This window comes from Chionomys nivalis, chromosome 1, assembly GCF_950005125.1.
Source record: "Chionomys nivalis chromosome 1, mChiNiv1.1, whole genome shotgun sequence".
NCBI classification, from domain to species: Eukaryota; Metazoa; Chordata; class Mammalia; order Rodentia; family Cricetidae; genus Chionomys; species Chionomys nivalis.
The window spans coordinates 178,884,300-178,899,148 of NC_080086.1; positions in this window are offsets into that span (position 1 = coordinate 178,884,300).

Sequence of the window (14,849 nt, forward strand, 5' to 3'; positions counted from 1 at the left end):
ACTCTAAGCAATTCTATCCTCTATTTCTATAAACTGGGGCATTTGACTATTCTATCATTTGTGTTCAAACTATGTCCCACCTCAAAATTCATTAGTTTCTTTTAATATTGCTGTGGCAAAATATATAACCAAAAAAAAAATGACTTAAGGAAGAAAGGGTTAGTTCTGGCAGACAGTTCTAAAGGAAGTCTATCATGGTGTGAAAGTCCCCCAGTGTGGGGAGACTCTCACTCAAGTCTCGGGATAACTCACGAGAGACCATCCTTACTGCAATCACACGAGGTTTATTTGACAAGACAGGAAACAGTACACTGGGGCTGAAACTCATAACCCACACAGGGGAGGAGTTTGACCCCAGTAACTGGGAGAAGGGGTTTTAAAGGAAGAAACCACAGCCCAGTAATTTGAAAGGGGCAGGGAGGGCGTCACAGAAAATTCTGAAAATACCAGTGATGATCACAAGGGGGCAACTCCCTGTTTTTCAAGATTATGCTCAAGATTACAATCTAACTTTATCTTCAGCTAGTTCCTGAAACTGAACCGGCTAATTCTAGAGTTCTGATTCTGCTTAGATTTTTGGCTCTATTTTTTTCTGCTAGGGGGGTCTGAATTTATCTAGGTCTTTTCTGATTCTTCTCTCCCTGCTTAGATTTTTGGCTTTATTTTTTTCTGCTAGGGGGGGGTGTCTGGATTTATCCAGGTCTTTCAGGTAGAGAAGACCTGGCAGCAGGAATATGCAGCTCACACTTAGTAGCTAGCTTTCTTCCTTATGCAATCCAGGATGTCAACCCCTGGAACAGCATTTCCTGCATTCCAGGTAGATCTTCCCACCTAAAGGAACTCAATCCAAATAATTCCTCACAGGCATTGTAGAAGTGGAAGTAGTTCTGGGTCTTCCCCATCTGTATTAACCACCGCAGAGGTTACAATCAAATTCTAACCCAATTTCTTGATATTTTTTCACACATTTTTTTTAAAGAAAAACTGTACTATGAAGTTTTGAGGATATCATGCTTAGTAAGAATATTTACTTAAAAAGAATATTTTCAAATATAGTAGCATTTAAAATGTAGTTTTTAAAAAGGAGATAAATGGATAGACATAAGTAGATGATAGACAAAAATGAACTACTTTAAAAACCACAAGAAAGGCTATAAGTTGGTAGAACCATATTGAAAATAATCTTGAGTTTCCTCAAAAAATAAAATTATTATAAAATATAGCAACCCTATTTCTTATACTGTATTAATCCATTTTCTGCTATTATAATGAAATGTCGGAGGCAACCTAGCTTTATAAGCATTAGATATTTATTTAGTTTATAGTTCTATGGTTCTCAAATTGTGTGGACCCCAAAGATTTTGCCTTTGATGAATGTGCATGTAAGCAAGAGTTTATAGAGCAAAACAGAAAGTCAGAAAGTGACACTGGCTTGGTCTTATGGCATTTTTTCTGTGAGAAATTCAGAAGTCTAATCTCTACTAAAGGAATGCTCTTTGTAGAGGCTCAGAAATCTGAGCCCAGTTCCCTGTTGACCAAAGGTCAGAAAGTTGGAATTTATCTCTAGTTCCTTCAAGGTTGTTGCGATTCCACCTCAAGCAAAGGTTCCACCTAGAAGTCTCTAGCAGAGTTCTGCTCTCTCAAGGTTATTGTCAACAGGTGTGGCTAATAGACAGACCTTGTACTCCAGGAATAAAGTAGTAGATTGTTCCTACCTCAAACTTGTTCCTACCTCAAACGAAGAGTCTAGGGATTCAACTAAGTTCCAGTTCCCTTTATGAAGATAACCTGGGATTCCCTACAGCATGTTTTGGTCTAGTGTGTGAGTGTGACTTGTTTTGTTCTAGTAACAGAATGTTTAACTATGAAAGTAGTCTGCGACCTTCAATTGGTAAATTCATTTCCTTGTTAATGCCATCTTTTGTCTTCTACTTTTTGGGGTCAGGGGTATTTTAAGAAGTTGGAAATTAAACACGGGTGAGTTTTCAGTACTCACGGGAGTTCCCTCCTGATACTATCCTATATGTTTCTCCATTTTATTGTTTTCATTCGTGTCTTAATGTCTTCATATTCTTTATTTCTAAATCCCCATGCCTCTACCCTGGCAAGAGGTATTTTTGTCGAGGCTGGTCCCTGACAATGCTCCCAGCAACCAAAAGCTTTCTGACTGGTCATCTTTTGAAGGTTCCATGGTGTCCTGTATCACTACTAGGGACGAGACATTTAACATGTGAACTCTTGAGGAAAGCACTTAATGATTTCTAAGCCATGACATGGAACGATATGCAAAAGAAATGAAATCAGTATCTTGAAAATACTTGTGCTCATTTCAGTGGTGTTACAGAACCAAGACAAAGCAGCCACTTAAACTCTGCCAGTGGATAAACGAATATAGTTGTGTGGGGGTAATGCATTGTCATTCATCCTTGGTAAAAGGCTGTCTGTCATTTGTGACAGTAGCAATGAACCCAGAGGGTGTTATTTTAAAATGAATAGTTGAGGGACAGTAAGATAACTACTTCATTTCTCACTTAATGTAGAACCTTCAAAAGAAAACCTTACAGAATCAGGGAGTGGAAAGGTGGCTGCCACAGGCTAGAGAGGAGAAATAGAGGGTCGTTGGTCAACAGTTTTTTTTTTTTTATTTATGTAGGATGAGTAAGTTTTGGAGACTAATAAACAGAATTTTGACAGCAACTGACAATATTCTATTAAATCAAAATTTGATTAGAAGATAGAAATGATGTGTCAATACCACAAAAGACTAAGGTAAAAAAATGATAATAATAGTCTTGTTAATTGCTGTGTTATTTAGCTTGAGTCTGATGACCAGTTCCCTTTGGATAAGTGTATTAAAATTTCAAGAAATATATAAATCTTACATGTCAGTGGTAACTCACAGTTAAGTTAGGGTGAAAATAATACATACCCCCATTTTTGGAGAATAAAGTTTCTAGAAATATCTGTTTTATTTTAACATGTAATAGGGTTATTGCTTTTGTTTTAAATAACTATAAAACATTTTAAATGCATTTTTATTTAATGTATTTATTGATTTAAATATATATTACTTTTATTTATCTTATTGTTGAGATAGCGTTGATGTATCATACGTAATAGACCTCAATCATATATCTAATTTGCTAAGATTTTCTCCCTTTCTGTGTTGTCCTTTTACTTTTCTGACTGGGTCTTTGACTTTTTTAGTTTAATGTTTGTATGCAGTGCTAGGAAGGGGTTCAGTTTCATCTTTTAAACCTGTTCATCTCTAGTTGTCCTAATAGCTTTTGAAAAGACTATTATTTTTCTCAGTCAAATGTCTAGGGCAGGTTTACTTTTGCCCTAATTTTCTTTGCTTCCAGTTTCTACTAACTATACTTACTTATAGCTTAAATCCAAAGTGCACATGCTCAGACCAAGCAGATAATTTGTGAAAATATGTGACAAAAAGTCAATTCTGGGAATCAGTTAACTCAATGGCTGTGAAAATATGCTGTACGATATGTAATCACAGTAAGTCACTAGTGCTGAGATTAAAAAAAAATTCTATGTGAAACTCACCCTATAATTTCCTCCCTTATCTCACCTAGATGTGACTGGATTTCCTGGGATCTTATTAGAAAGTTGCGCTAGCACCATTTTTATGCTATGAATTTCTTGGTATTTGTTGGAATTGACTTTGGGAAGTCTTCTTCTTCTTCTTCTTCTTCTTCTTCTTCTTCTTCTTCTTCTTCTTCTTCTTCTTCTTCTTCCTCTTCTTCTTCCTCTTCCTCCTCTTCTTCTATTTATTCTTATTTCCCCATCCCCTCCAATCTGTCCTCTGATCTTGCAGTTTCCTTTCCAAAACAAAACCAAATTTAAATGAAAGACCAAACTAACCAAATAAAACACACACACACACACACACACACACACACACACACACAAGGAGAGAGAGAGAGAGAGAGAGAGAGAGAGAGAGAGAGAGAGAGAGAGATCTGTTGTGAAGTTGCAGCGTAGCCTGCCAAGTCACACATAGTTTACTTAGTCCATTCAGCTTTCCTTGCACGTGTTCATTGCCATGAGTCATTGGTCTGGCTTGAGGCCTCTGGTTTCTGTTACCCCACTGATAAAGGACTCTAACTGGGGCTCCTCCTCCTGGATAGATGTTATTGTCCTATGTCACGGTGATCTTGCAGTTTTGGATCTATAGGTTTGTCCCCTTCACCTGCTCTAACCGTTCATAGATGAGCTGGATATTGGGATTAGCTAACTCACAGCCACAATTCTGACCTGGGTGGTAGCTGGGCTGGTCAGCCCTGCAGATTTCCTTCATCATCACTCCCTGGGGAAGCTTTCCAGCACTGCCCACGTTAGGTCACCCAATACAGCCTGTAGCAAGAAGCACAGCAAGTACTCTTGCTCTCAAGTCCCCAGATCCAGGTCACCTCGTTCATTCCACCAGGGTCAGCTCTACTGTTTTCCTAGAGTGATGTAGAGGGCCCTCTCTTCTGGCTGCTGTAGGGGCCATTAGAAGGGGAGGGAAGAATAAGCTCTCCTACTCTCATACCCTCAGAGCTGGCCCATCTGCATACCTGATAGTGAGGTCAGCTCTCGTTGGCTGCCCAGGTGAGGTTCAGGGACTGCTCTCCTGTGTGCTCCAGTTGGTAAGGGGCAGGGCCAGCTCTCTCGCCTGTGGCAGGGAGCAAGGGGTGAAGGGGGGAGGGAATCTTTCCCTTACTGATGCCACTTCATTGGCAGACTAGGGGAGGTGGTCAGCTTTGTTACTCTCACACGCTCAGAACTGGCTCACACAGGGTCAGCTCTGGTGTGCTGTCCAGAAGGCGTGCAGGGTCTGCACTCTTGTGTGCTGCACCTGGTGAGGGTCGAGACTAGCTCTATCACTCTTGCAATCCCCAGGACAGCTCTCTCACCCACCGCAGGCGGCAACGGATGAGGGAGTGAGGGCACCTTTTTCTCTCCCATGTCACCACACGACAAATGAGGCAAGACAGGGTCAATTCCCTGCTCTCCCACCCTCAGGGTTAGCTCACCTACATCCCAGACCACAGGGTCAACTTTAGTGTGCTGTGCGGGTGAGGGGCATGCCTGTAGTGAAGGATGGGACCATCTTCCCAAGCATTGGGTCAATTCTCCCCTGAGGGGTGGGTCCATCTCTTCTGCTGCAGAATCCAGCAGGGGATGGGGTGGTGAGGTGGGGGGATAGGGTGGAGAGAGGTGGTGAGGGTGGGGTGGGGAGGTGGGGGCAGTTATCTCAGCCAGTGAAGGGCAGGGCTGACTCATCACAGCATGGTTCCAATGACTTCTTGTGCTAACAAGAGTAATGAACACCATCAAAGACCCCAGCTGCAGTAGGACCATGACCCAAGACGTGGCCCATGGCTGCAGCTCGGGACAGACATCATCATGGCTCTGTGGCACAGTATGGCCCTGGGGGCAGCATGGCCCTCGGGCACCAACACGGTCTCAGGAGACTGACCAGACCCCTGAGGCATCTGCACGGCCCTTGGTAATAACAGGATCCAGGACACCAACTCATACTATGATTGATGAAAGGTCACAGACCTAGACATGGTCCTCAGCAGCAGCCCAGGCCCTGATGACACCATGGCCCTTGGACAACCTGTGTGGTCTAAGGTAGCAACATATGTCACAGACATCAATACAGACCCCAGGTATGATAGGACCATGGGCCCAGACATGGCCAGGGTGTCACCATGGTTTGGGAAGCTTTCTTAATGTTTTCATTGTTTTTCATTTTTTTAGAGGAAAGACCATCAAAGGCTACAAATTATCCCTGGAGCGTTTCATAACTACACATTTATTTCACAGGGAGAACAAGGCTGTATGGATTGATGAGTGTTTGTTTGAATCATCTGTAAAACATACACAATGAAGAGCTGAATGAGATATATTTCATCATATAAATATTTGATTTTTAAAGAGGACATAATGATGATGCCTACAAAACAGTTATCTAACTGGAAGATGCCAACATAAAAGAAGTCATACAACGAACAAAGAAAATAAGCACATGTTAGTTTTGTATTGTTACAATAATTTCAAGACCTCAAGTTTGCTTGGCTCAGGTTTGGAAGTCCTTGCTTATGATTGGGTAGATCATGAGGCTCTGTGGGAGGAGCCATCAAAGAGAGCAATATCAGGGTGTGTGTGGAGGATACAAAGCGTTTACTTTCTCTCTAAGAAGCAAAAGAGAAAGAGATCAGAGTCCAACAATTCCCTTAATGCCACACCCCAATAGTAATGCCCTTCTAATGTGTCCCACCTCCTAAAGGTCCACAGTATTTCATATATCGACAATCTGGGGATCTTTGATGAACACTTTTCTGAATCATAGCAAGATGTTATCTCTAAGAGCCTTAAAATGTTAGAAAAAAGTGAAGGAATTTTCAAACTAATCATAACTGATAGAGAAACCAGCTTCTTAGTCATCAGTTGGAAATTTTCTCCAAGGGTAAAGAAACCTGATATATTAACTGTCATGATAACACAGTAGCTAAGCTAATGTAACCAAGCAGTATGGTTACATTCCCACATGACGAAGAAAAAAAGTACCATAGAAAAAAGTACCTGAGGTGTGTCAATCCAAGCATGCTTCTTGAGTGGATTTTAAAACTTAGCAGCAAAGCTTAAAAAGATAGCTCAACTGTTGAAGAAACTTACTTCTCTCCTAAAGGACATGAGTCAAGACCCAGGAAGCCCATGTCTGAAGAAGGACACTTAAAAGAAATTGAAAAATAGACAGTAATTTGTTTAGGGGTAGACTCACAAATCAGAATCTTCTGCTGGAAGGGAGATCAGAAACCAAATCCCACAGCTGGAAAAGAGGCCAGATGCATGCTCTGCATTGGCATAAATAGTATAAGAGGCCACGCCCCAGTGGGCGGGTAACCATTGCTATAGGACTTCCTACAGCACATGTCTCTTGCTTGCTTTTACAAAGCATAAAGCCTTATTTTGTTAGCTCAGGCAAAAACAAAACGAAAACTTTTGTGTGAAAGTGTGCATGTGAAGGGAACAGTAGAATGAATGTATGTCTGAGACATGAAGAGACACTTTAAAATTGAGATGAAAAGGTTTAAACAAACAAACAAACAAAAAAAAAAACCCAGCATTTCAAAGCTTATCTAGGATTAAGTACCATTTCCCGTAGGGAGGACTTAAGTTTGCCAACCTGGCTAGTGGTTTTTGAAATGCCTTGGATGGCGAGGCTCTTGGTGTGGCATGCATTTACTATGCTTCGGCATGTGGGAATGTAGCAAAGTCCCTCTAATCTCAGCACAGTCACTTGATCTAACCGTTCCCACATGGGCTGAGGCAGGCAAATGCAGGGTAGGAAGATGGCACAGGACTGTGCCTAGCAGTCACACTGAAGTATAAAGACCTAGCAAAAGAGAGCAGGCAAGTGTTTTGACATGCATTGTGTTTCATTGTGTTTACAGCTGCTATTCGCAGTATTGTTAGGTGATGGAGATGAGTTTTCCAGTAAATCACAAGAGTCCTAGAGTTAGTGGACACACTTACTATCTATTTTGGAAATTTTAAAGTAGTTATTTTGTATCATAATTTTCCCCCTCTGTCTTTACAAGTGTCATAGGACATAATTGAGTAAGATTGCCAATCAAGTGCTTCTCTAATTAAAATTTCTCTCATTAGGGTTCTATAATCCTTCTACCATAGATAGAAGAAGAAAAGTTGTCTATTATGTTGTTTGTATATGTTAAAACCTATAGAAAAAGCAAATATCATCTCATCCCAAGGCCTCTCTTTCAGCAGTGACCTCTTTCATCATTGGTCTCTGTCAGCAGTGGCCTCTCTGCCGTGGTCTCTTCAGTGGTGGAGAGATACCTAAGTGCTTGTAGAATTTTCACATATTCTTACACGAGAAAAGAAAAGACTGTCCAGAGGTACATGTTACTTACACATATGGCATCCTGTATATTTTGTATTGATTTTAATTTCTTTATTGAACACACGAACATTTTTAATTTTCTAATATTTAAGACATCCTTTGTTTGGAGAATTCTTAACAGGGCAAAGTATATTTCATTGTAAGATTGATTTCTTTCTGTCCTGCAACCAAAATGCGTGCTTCTTCAACAATAGGATCTCACCATATAATAATGATGGGTAGCTAGGAGCAATGGCTATTGCACGTGCTGTTTTGGAGACCTCTGTGGTCTCCCTGACTTATTGAGAAGTATTCCCATGCCTGGCGCTGAAATTTTTATTTGATAACTCACTTCTTCTGGAATCAGCATTGTCCACACACACAGGGTACCTTAGTTCAAATGTTTTTAAAATTATATATTGAAATTCACCTTTTATCTAGTAGATTTCATAAAGCTTTTTATATACCCTCACTTTTGATTAACTGTCTCCCTACCCCCACCTTCCCCCCACCATCATCCTCGATTGAACCTTTAATCTCTATCCTTTCACTCATCCTCATGTAGCATATTTTCTACAGCTTCCTCCAATTCTATTTCTAATTGGATTGTGAAATCATTGTTTTTTTAATATATATTTTTCATACCCCTGCCATTAGGTTAGTTCTCTACCATGCCACATAATGTCCCCTATTCTTCCTTGATCCTCCCCTACAGAGAAAATTCTAAGAATAATTAGGACAGTAGATGAACCTACAAGAAGACAAATTTCAGCTTATTGTCAATGAAAACATAAGATGAACGGAGAGGAAAAGAGTTTTTAAAATCTGGAAGGAGGAATGAGCCATCTGTCATTAGAGGAATCCAGCAGTGTGTTGAGAAGGAACAGGTTTGTTTTTTTTTTTTTCGAGACAGGGTTTCTCTGTGGTTTTTGGAGCCTGTCCTGGAACTAGCTCTTGTAGACCAGGCTGGTCTCGAACTCACAGAGATCCGCCTGCCTCTGCCTCCCGAGTGCTGGGATTAAAGGCGTGCGCCACCACCGCCCGGCTCTAGGAACAGGTTTTGATATACATATTTCCTTAGGACTTAGAAAAAATTTCCAAACCAAAAAAACTATGTTTTTAAAAATGTCCAGGAAATGATATTAATATGAGACATTTACTTGAGAATTTATAATGAGTTATTATAGAGGAATTATTATGCAAATAACAAGTCATAATTAATTGCCCCCCAATAGCACTTGTCTTATCTCTACTCAACTAGAGGATTCCTTGCCTGTCAAGTTGGTCTTTCACTTTGAAAGAGATAGTATCTTGTGAATAAGAAAAGGCACTTACTAGAAAGACTTTACTTAGTCCCATTTTATTAGTTGCTAAGGTAGTCTATGTTCTGTTGATTTAACAAGATCCCTGAGGCTGGTGACTCTTTATAGAAGTTACAGTAGGACACTCTTTGGAGATGCAGAAGTTCAAGAATATAAAACCATTTTGGTTTGGCTTCTGATGAGCCCCATGTGATGGAAGATAAGTTAACATGCATAGGAGACAAGTCACATGAACACAGAGAGGTAAGACATGCTGGTGTACTTGACAACAAATAAGTCTCATGGTCAGTATTCCAGTCAGAAGAGATTAGATTCTGGCAGGACCCCATCCTGTCCTGGGAATGCTAACCTAGTCTCTTAAGGAGGACTTTATATGTGAGTAGTTCTCATAACTTAACTGACTCTTGTTGATTTCTACCTGTTAAACATCTTGTCACCACCTCTCAATATCGTTAAATTGGGGACTAAACGTCCACATTTGAACTATTGGGGGTACGCACTAATCCAAAGACACAGATGCCTAGTTCCCTTTCAAATATCCCAGAGCTCACACTGGTCTTTTAACACTATTGTTTGTGCATTCAGGTAAAAAATATATACTCGGCTGGATCCTCAGGACTTTTCAGCTATAATGAATGGTATAATGGTATAATCACACCGTGATATAAGTCAAGAAGAAAATGTTCTGAAATTTTATCTTTGTAAGTCTATGATGAAAGAAGAGGAATTTGCCACCAAACCAAATAATAAAAGAATCCAAGTGGTGAAGAACAGAGAATGCTGTAACTATGCCAACAGAAAATTACTGCAGAAGGGCAGCCTGGCCAGCTTCCATCTTCATGTTAATAGCATATTGTCAAATATTCTACACTTAGGTAAAAAATAATTTTTGAAAGCGATCGGTCAGCTTGACTGCAAGGCAGACTGTGTCAAGGCCATTTGCTACACTTAAAATCACCATTAGGAACCTTAACATTTTGTTTTCATCATCATCAAGGATAGGGAATGTTTCAAAGGAACAATATTTTTGGCAGTCAAATAGGGGAATTTTTTTCCTTCTTTCCTAAGAGAAATAAACAAACACATTTGACTGAGAGCAATAATGATTTTGTAGCCGAACTGAGCGTGTCTTGGATGGGGACAGGGATGTTTTGGCCTCACTCATTTCTTTAAACAAGTATATCTAGTTTTCCTCAAGAGTTGGCGCTGACTGAATCCCTATATCTGCATGAATGGAATCTTCTGACTTCACAGGAGGGGTGATGGCTTGGATAAGCTCAAGTTGTATGGTGGATCTAAGTAATCGATTGCTAAGAGTCTTCAGTTTCCTTTGATGAATGCACTAAACTTGTATCAATGCTCTAAAACATTACAGACTTTATTTGCTTCCTCATCCATGTGCAAATGCAATAAACATTGCATTCAGGAGTCCTGGGTTTGCATCTGAATACACTAGCAGCTTTCATTAAAACTGATACACTGACCACCGAGACTGTTGTAATGTGAATATTATACCAGGTATCTAGGGAAAAAAGTAAGACCACAGTGTGCAAAAGGCAGGAGTGCTATCCTTGCACTTCTTAGGGTAGCTTTACTCTCTTTTCCTCTTTAATCTTTTACTTGTTTTTCTAAACAATTTGGATAATACGTTGTTCATTAATTTATTTCTTCATTCCTATATCAGATAATTATAAATGTCTATTCTATGAAAAATGCCCACTTAAAAATATTCATAAAGAACCTATGCTCTACTCTTCCTCACAGATAGCTAATCAGACTACACACACACACACACACACACACACAACTTCAGCATTGAAAAGATAAAGCCAACTACCTGGGGCTGTGAGATCATGAATCCATGAAAACCAATTACTGCCACTTTACCAGGTCACCGTAATTCCTAAATACATTCCAAAACTTCTTATAGTCATAGATATGTGTAGCTCTCATTACCCCTCACCCAGAGAAATTCTCTTTAAAGCAAACCAAGACCGTTACAGAAAACTACAGTGGGTCATAATACAGTGATACGTGGACCTGTGGAGACCAGCTCCAGTGGATACAACCACAACATAAGGCCTGCGTTGAAGGCACAGGGAATATCATGGAAGGAGGGGTTAAAAAAGTCTAAGAGCCAGAGAACCAGGCTGTGAGATTGTGTCTACTTCCTCTACAAAACTATAGATAACTAATGACTACTGAGAGAGTGAGAATTAGTCTTTTCCAGAGATGAAGTTCCTAATTCATTATTCAGCACACAGTGGTCAACCCTAAATTATATACACACAGGCCACATTGAATAAACTCAGCATTTATGTATTTGTGTGTGTATATGTCAGATTAATAATCAAAAAGAGGTAGTCAATTTGAGAGGAAAAGAAGGAGAGGGCATGTAATGGGTTGGAAGAAAAGAGAAAGGAGGAAGTGATGTAATTTCATTTTAATCAATTTTTGTAAAAGAAAAAAGTTAATTGAAGAAACAATAGGCAGATTTTATATAAAATGTCTGTCCATAATAAATAGAAGAAAACACACTAAACCATAAATAGTAACTATTTTTTTCAGCTATTTAATGAAAGGATTTAATATAGATTATATTGGGGGTCACTTTACCTCATAGAATATAATCAACTTTAGAAACATGACCTATTGTAAAACATTCAGATTAGCAAGCAAATAACATCTTCTGTATTGTATGACTTTAGTTCTACCAATGACATTGATTCTTCAAACTACAGCTTCATCTGTTGGCATTATTAGCTAACAGCGCTTTGGGTTTACTCTGTAGGTAATAATTAATTGCATTTATTTACAAATCATAATGCCAGTGACTCTAGAGAGAAAATAGGACACTCTATAAAGAACACATTCATCTAATTTTATTTAATATTCAAATCTCTGGGCATATGAGCTAACGTGCATTTCTTATTACCCCTTTAGAATGAGCATTAATGCTCCAGAATGCACTCTCTTCTTCCCTTCCTCCATTTTTATCATCTCTGAATTTCTCACTTCTAACATCCAGTGGTACCAAAATAAAAATGAGGTAAGAGGTGGTTCAGAAGAAACATTTTCTCAAGTTAGCAGAGGAAGTGGCCAGTCCTGTGTTGGCCCTGGTGCTAAGACAGACTAGTCACTGAGTCTGTCTGAAGAATTTCTCTTTTGGAATTTGCTTCTCTTCTCGGTTCATAGAAGCCCAGGTCCTTGCCTCTCAGGACACAGTTCAATCTTTATCCTCTTGGTCAGTTATTTACTTCATGATTATTAAGGTAGTGGTTAATGAATGATGCCAACTTAAGCATTTGGGGAACTTATATTTAAATCTATAGTCTACTTGGTTGACAAATAATTTATCTTTCATTTTAGGAAATGGGATGTGGGCCTAGAAATTTGCCAACTATTTTTTATTTATTAAAAATTTCCACCTCCTTCCATTCTCCCATTTCCCTCCCACTCCCTCCAATCTCCCTCTCCCTCCCTCTCCAGTCCTAAGAGCAGTCAGGGTTCCCTGCCCTGTGCGAAGTTAGTTTTGAAGCAAGAAGACAACTCTATTGTCTGTGTTGCCTAGGCTGGGCTTGAACTCAAAATTCTCCTATTTCAGTCCTCCCAAGAGTTGGAGCAAGTAATTATCAGCCATGTAACATCACTGTCTATGTTTTGGTTTTGTCAAGAGGATTTGGTTCAACTTAGAGCTTTGATGCATTAACCCAAAGTAATTGAAATTAGTAAAACATGCCAAGGTAAATGCCAGGACTACTAGATGGTGGTAAGGGGAAAATGTCTTGTCTTAATAGCTTGTAAAATGCTTGGAGATTGGCTCACATATTAAGACTTCCTTTTCCCCTTGCGATGTCTAAAAGCTTTGAAATTTATAAAGATGTTTGGAATATATAAATAGACATCTCAGCTGGTGAGATGGCTCAGCAGGTAAAGGCACCTGGTACTGAGCACAGTGATTTAAGTTCAGTCTTTGGTATCCACATATCCAAAAAAGAGATCTGGTGTCTGCATTTGTCCCCTGATCCTTATACATGTTCCATGATGTATATGTGTTTGTACAGTCATACACACACAAAATAAATAAATTTTAAAAATAAATAAAAATATTAACACCCATCAAGAATGACATTCAGTTTTGGGGCTAGTGGAAGCTTAGGAACAAATGAATTCCAGGAGAAATCTTAGTTTTCAATTCCCTGAACAAAATTCTCAATTGAAACTGACTAAAATTGATAGGCATTCTATACTCTGAAAGTTCAAAGAATTAATACAGCAGCATGACTGAATGAAGCAGATGCTGATTCACTAAGAATACAAGCCTTTTGACTTTTGGTGTGTTTTCCCCTCCTTTGCAAGTGTACATTAGCATACACTTAAAAAAAACTTAGAAGCCTTTGAAATGCCATGTATCTTTTGAAACATGAACACTCTACTGATCGACACCTTACTATATAAGCAATGTGCCTATCTGGCTTCATTTGATTACAAGCACAGGTAAGCACAGAGATGACTACCCACAGAGTATGTACTTATACGCAGAACTTTAGTAGAGACAAGAGAGGCAAATGAACACCTCCCACTCAAAAAATTAGTAGTCTTACTGAGGATTTAAGATTCATATGCATTAGTAAAATAGTGAATGGCGTAGTTATTCTACTTCAGGGACATGAAAGAGATTTAAATCAATATTTCCAAATATTAAATCAATGATTCTCAAATTTTAGGGCGCATAAATATAGTGATGAGGCGAGCAGGCCTGCTTTTCGTCCCACCCGGTTCCTGCACGGCTAGCTTAGCCCCAGAAATAATTACACTGAAACTGTGTTCATTTAAACACTGCCTGGCCCATTAGATCTAGCCTCTTATTAGCTAACTCTCACATCTTGACTAACCCATATCTAATAATCTGTATGCCACCATGAGGTCGTGGCTTACCGGCATGAGTCTAGCCAGCATCCATCTCAGGAAGGGGAATCATGGTGTCTTCCTGACTGTGCTTTCTTCCTCCCAGAATTCTATTCTGTCTATTCCACCCACCTAAAAGCTGACCTATCAAAAGGCCAAAGCAGTTTCTTTATTAACCAATGAAAGTAACACATAGACAGATGACCCTCCTACATCACATAAAATTACATACAAAGCTAAATAAGCATGAAGAGTGTCAAGACTCATTTTGGTTCAATGCTACAGTTATTTGCATTTATGTCAAGTGCTCCAGGATACATGGATGCATTTGGCCTAAGAGGCTTCCTGGGATGGACTTGTGAAGATGGACTTGTGAAGATGGACTCATGAAGTTGGGCACAGATTAGAGTCATCATTATAGAGAAGCAAAATGAAAGTGAATTAGTAAGATCAAATTTGAAGTAAAGAAGGAATGCATATTCATAGCAGGAAAGGCTCCAAGAAAGGCACATATTTGAAAATGAATGTGTCATAAGGAAAAGACAACCAGAAAACAGGTTTGAGGGAAACTCACTTCCTCTCTGTTCCCACTGATTGTCTGCACCACTCAAGTGTGATGGGCAATCAAACTCCTTAAACCAGATGGGGAAGGGGCTTCTTCATCTGTGTTCAAACCTTTCATCTCACTTGTGTTATCCATAATGCCC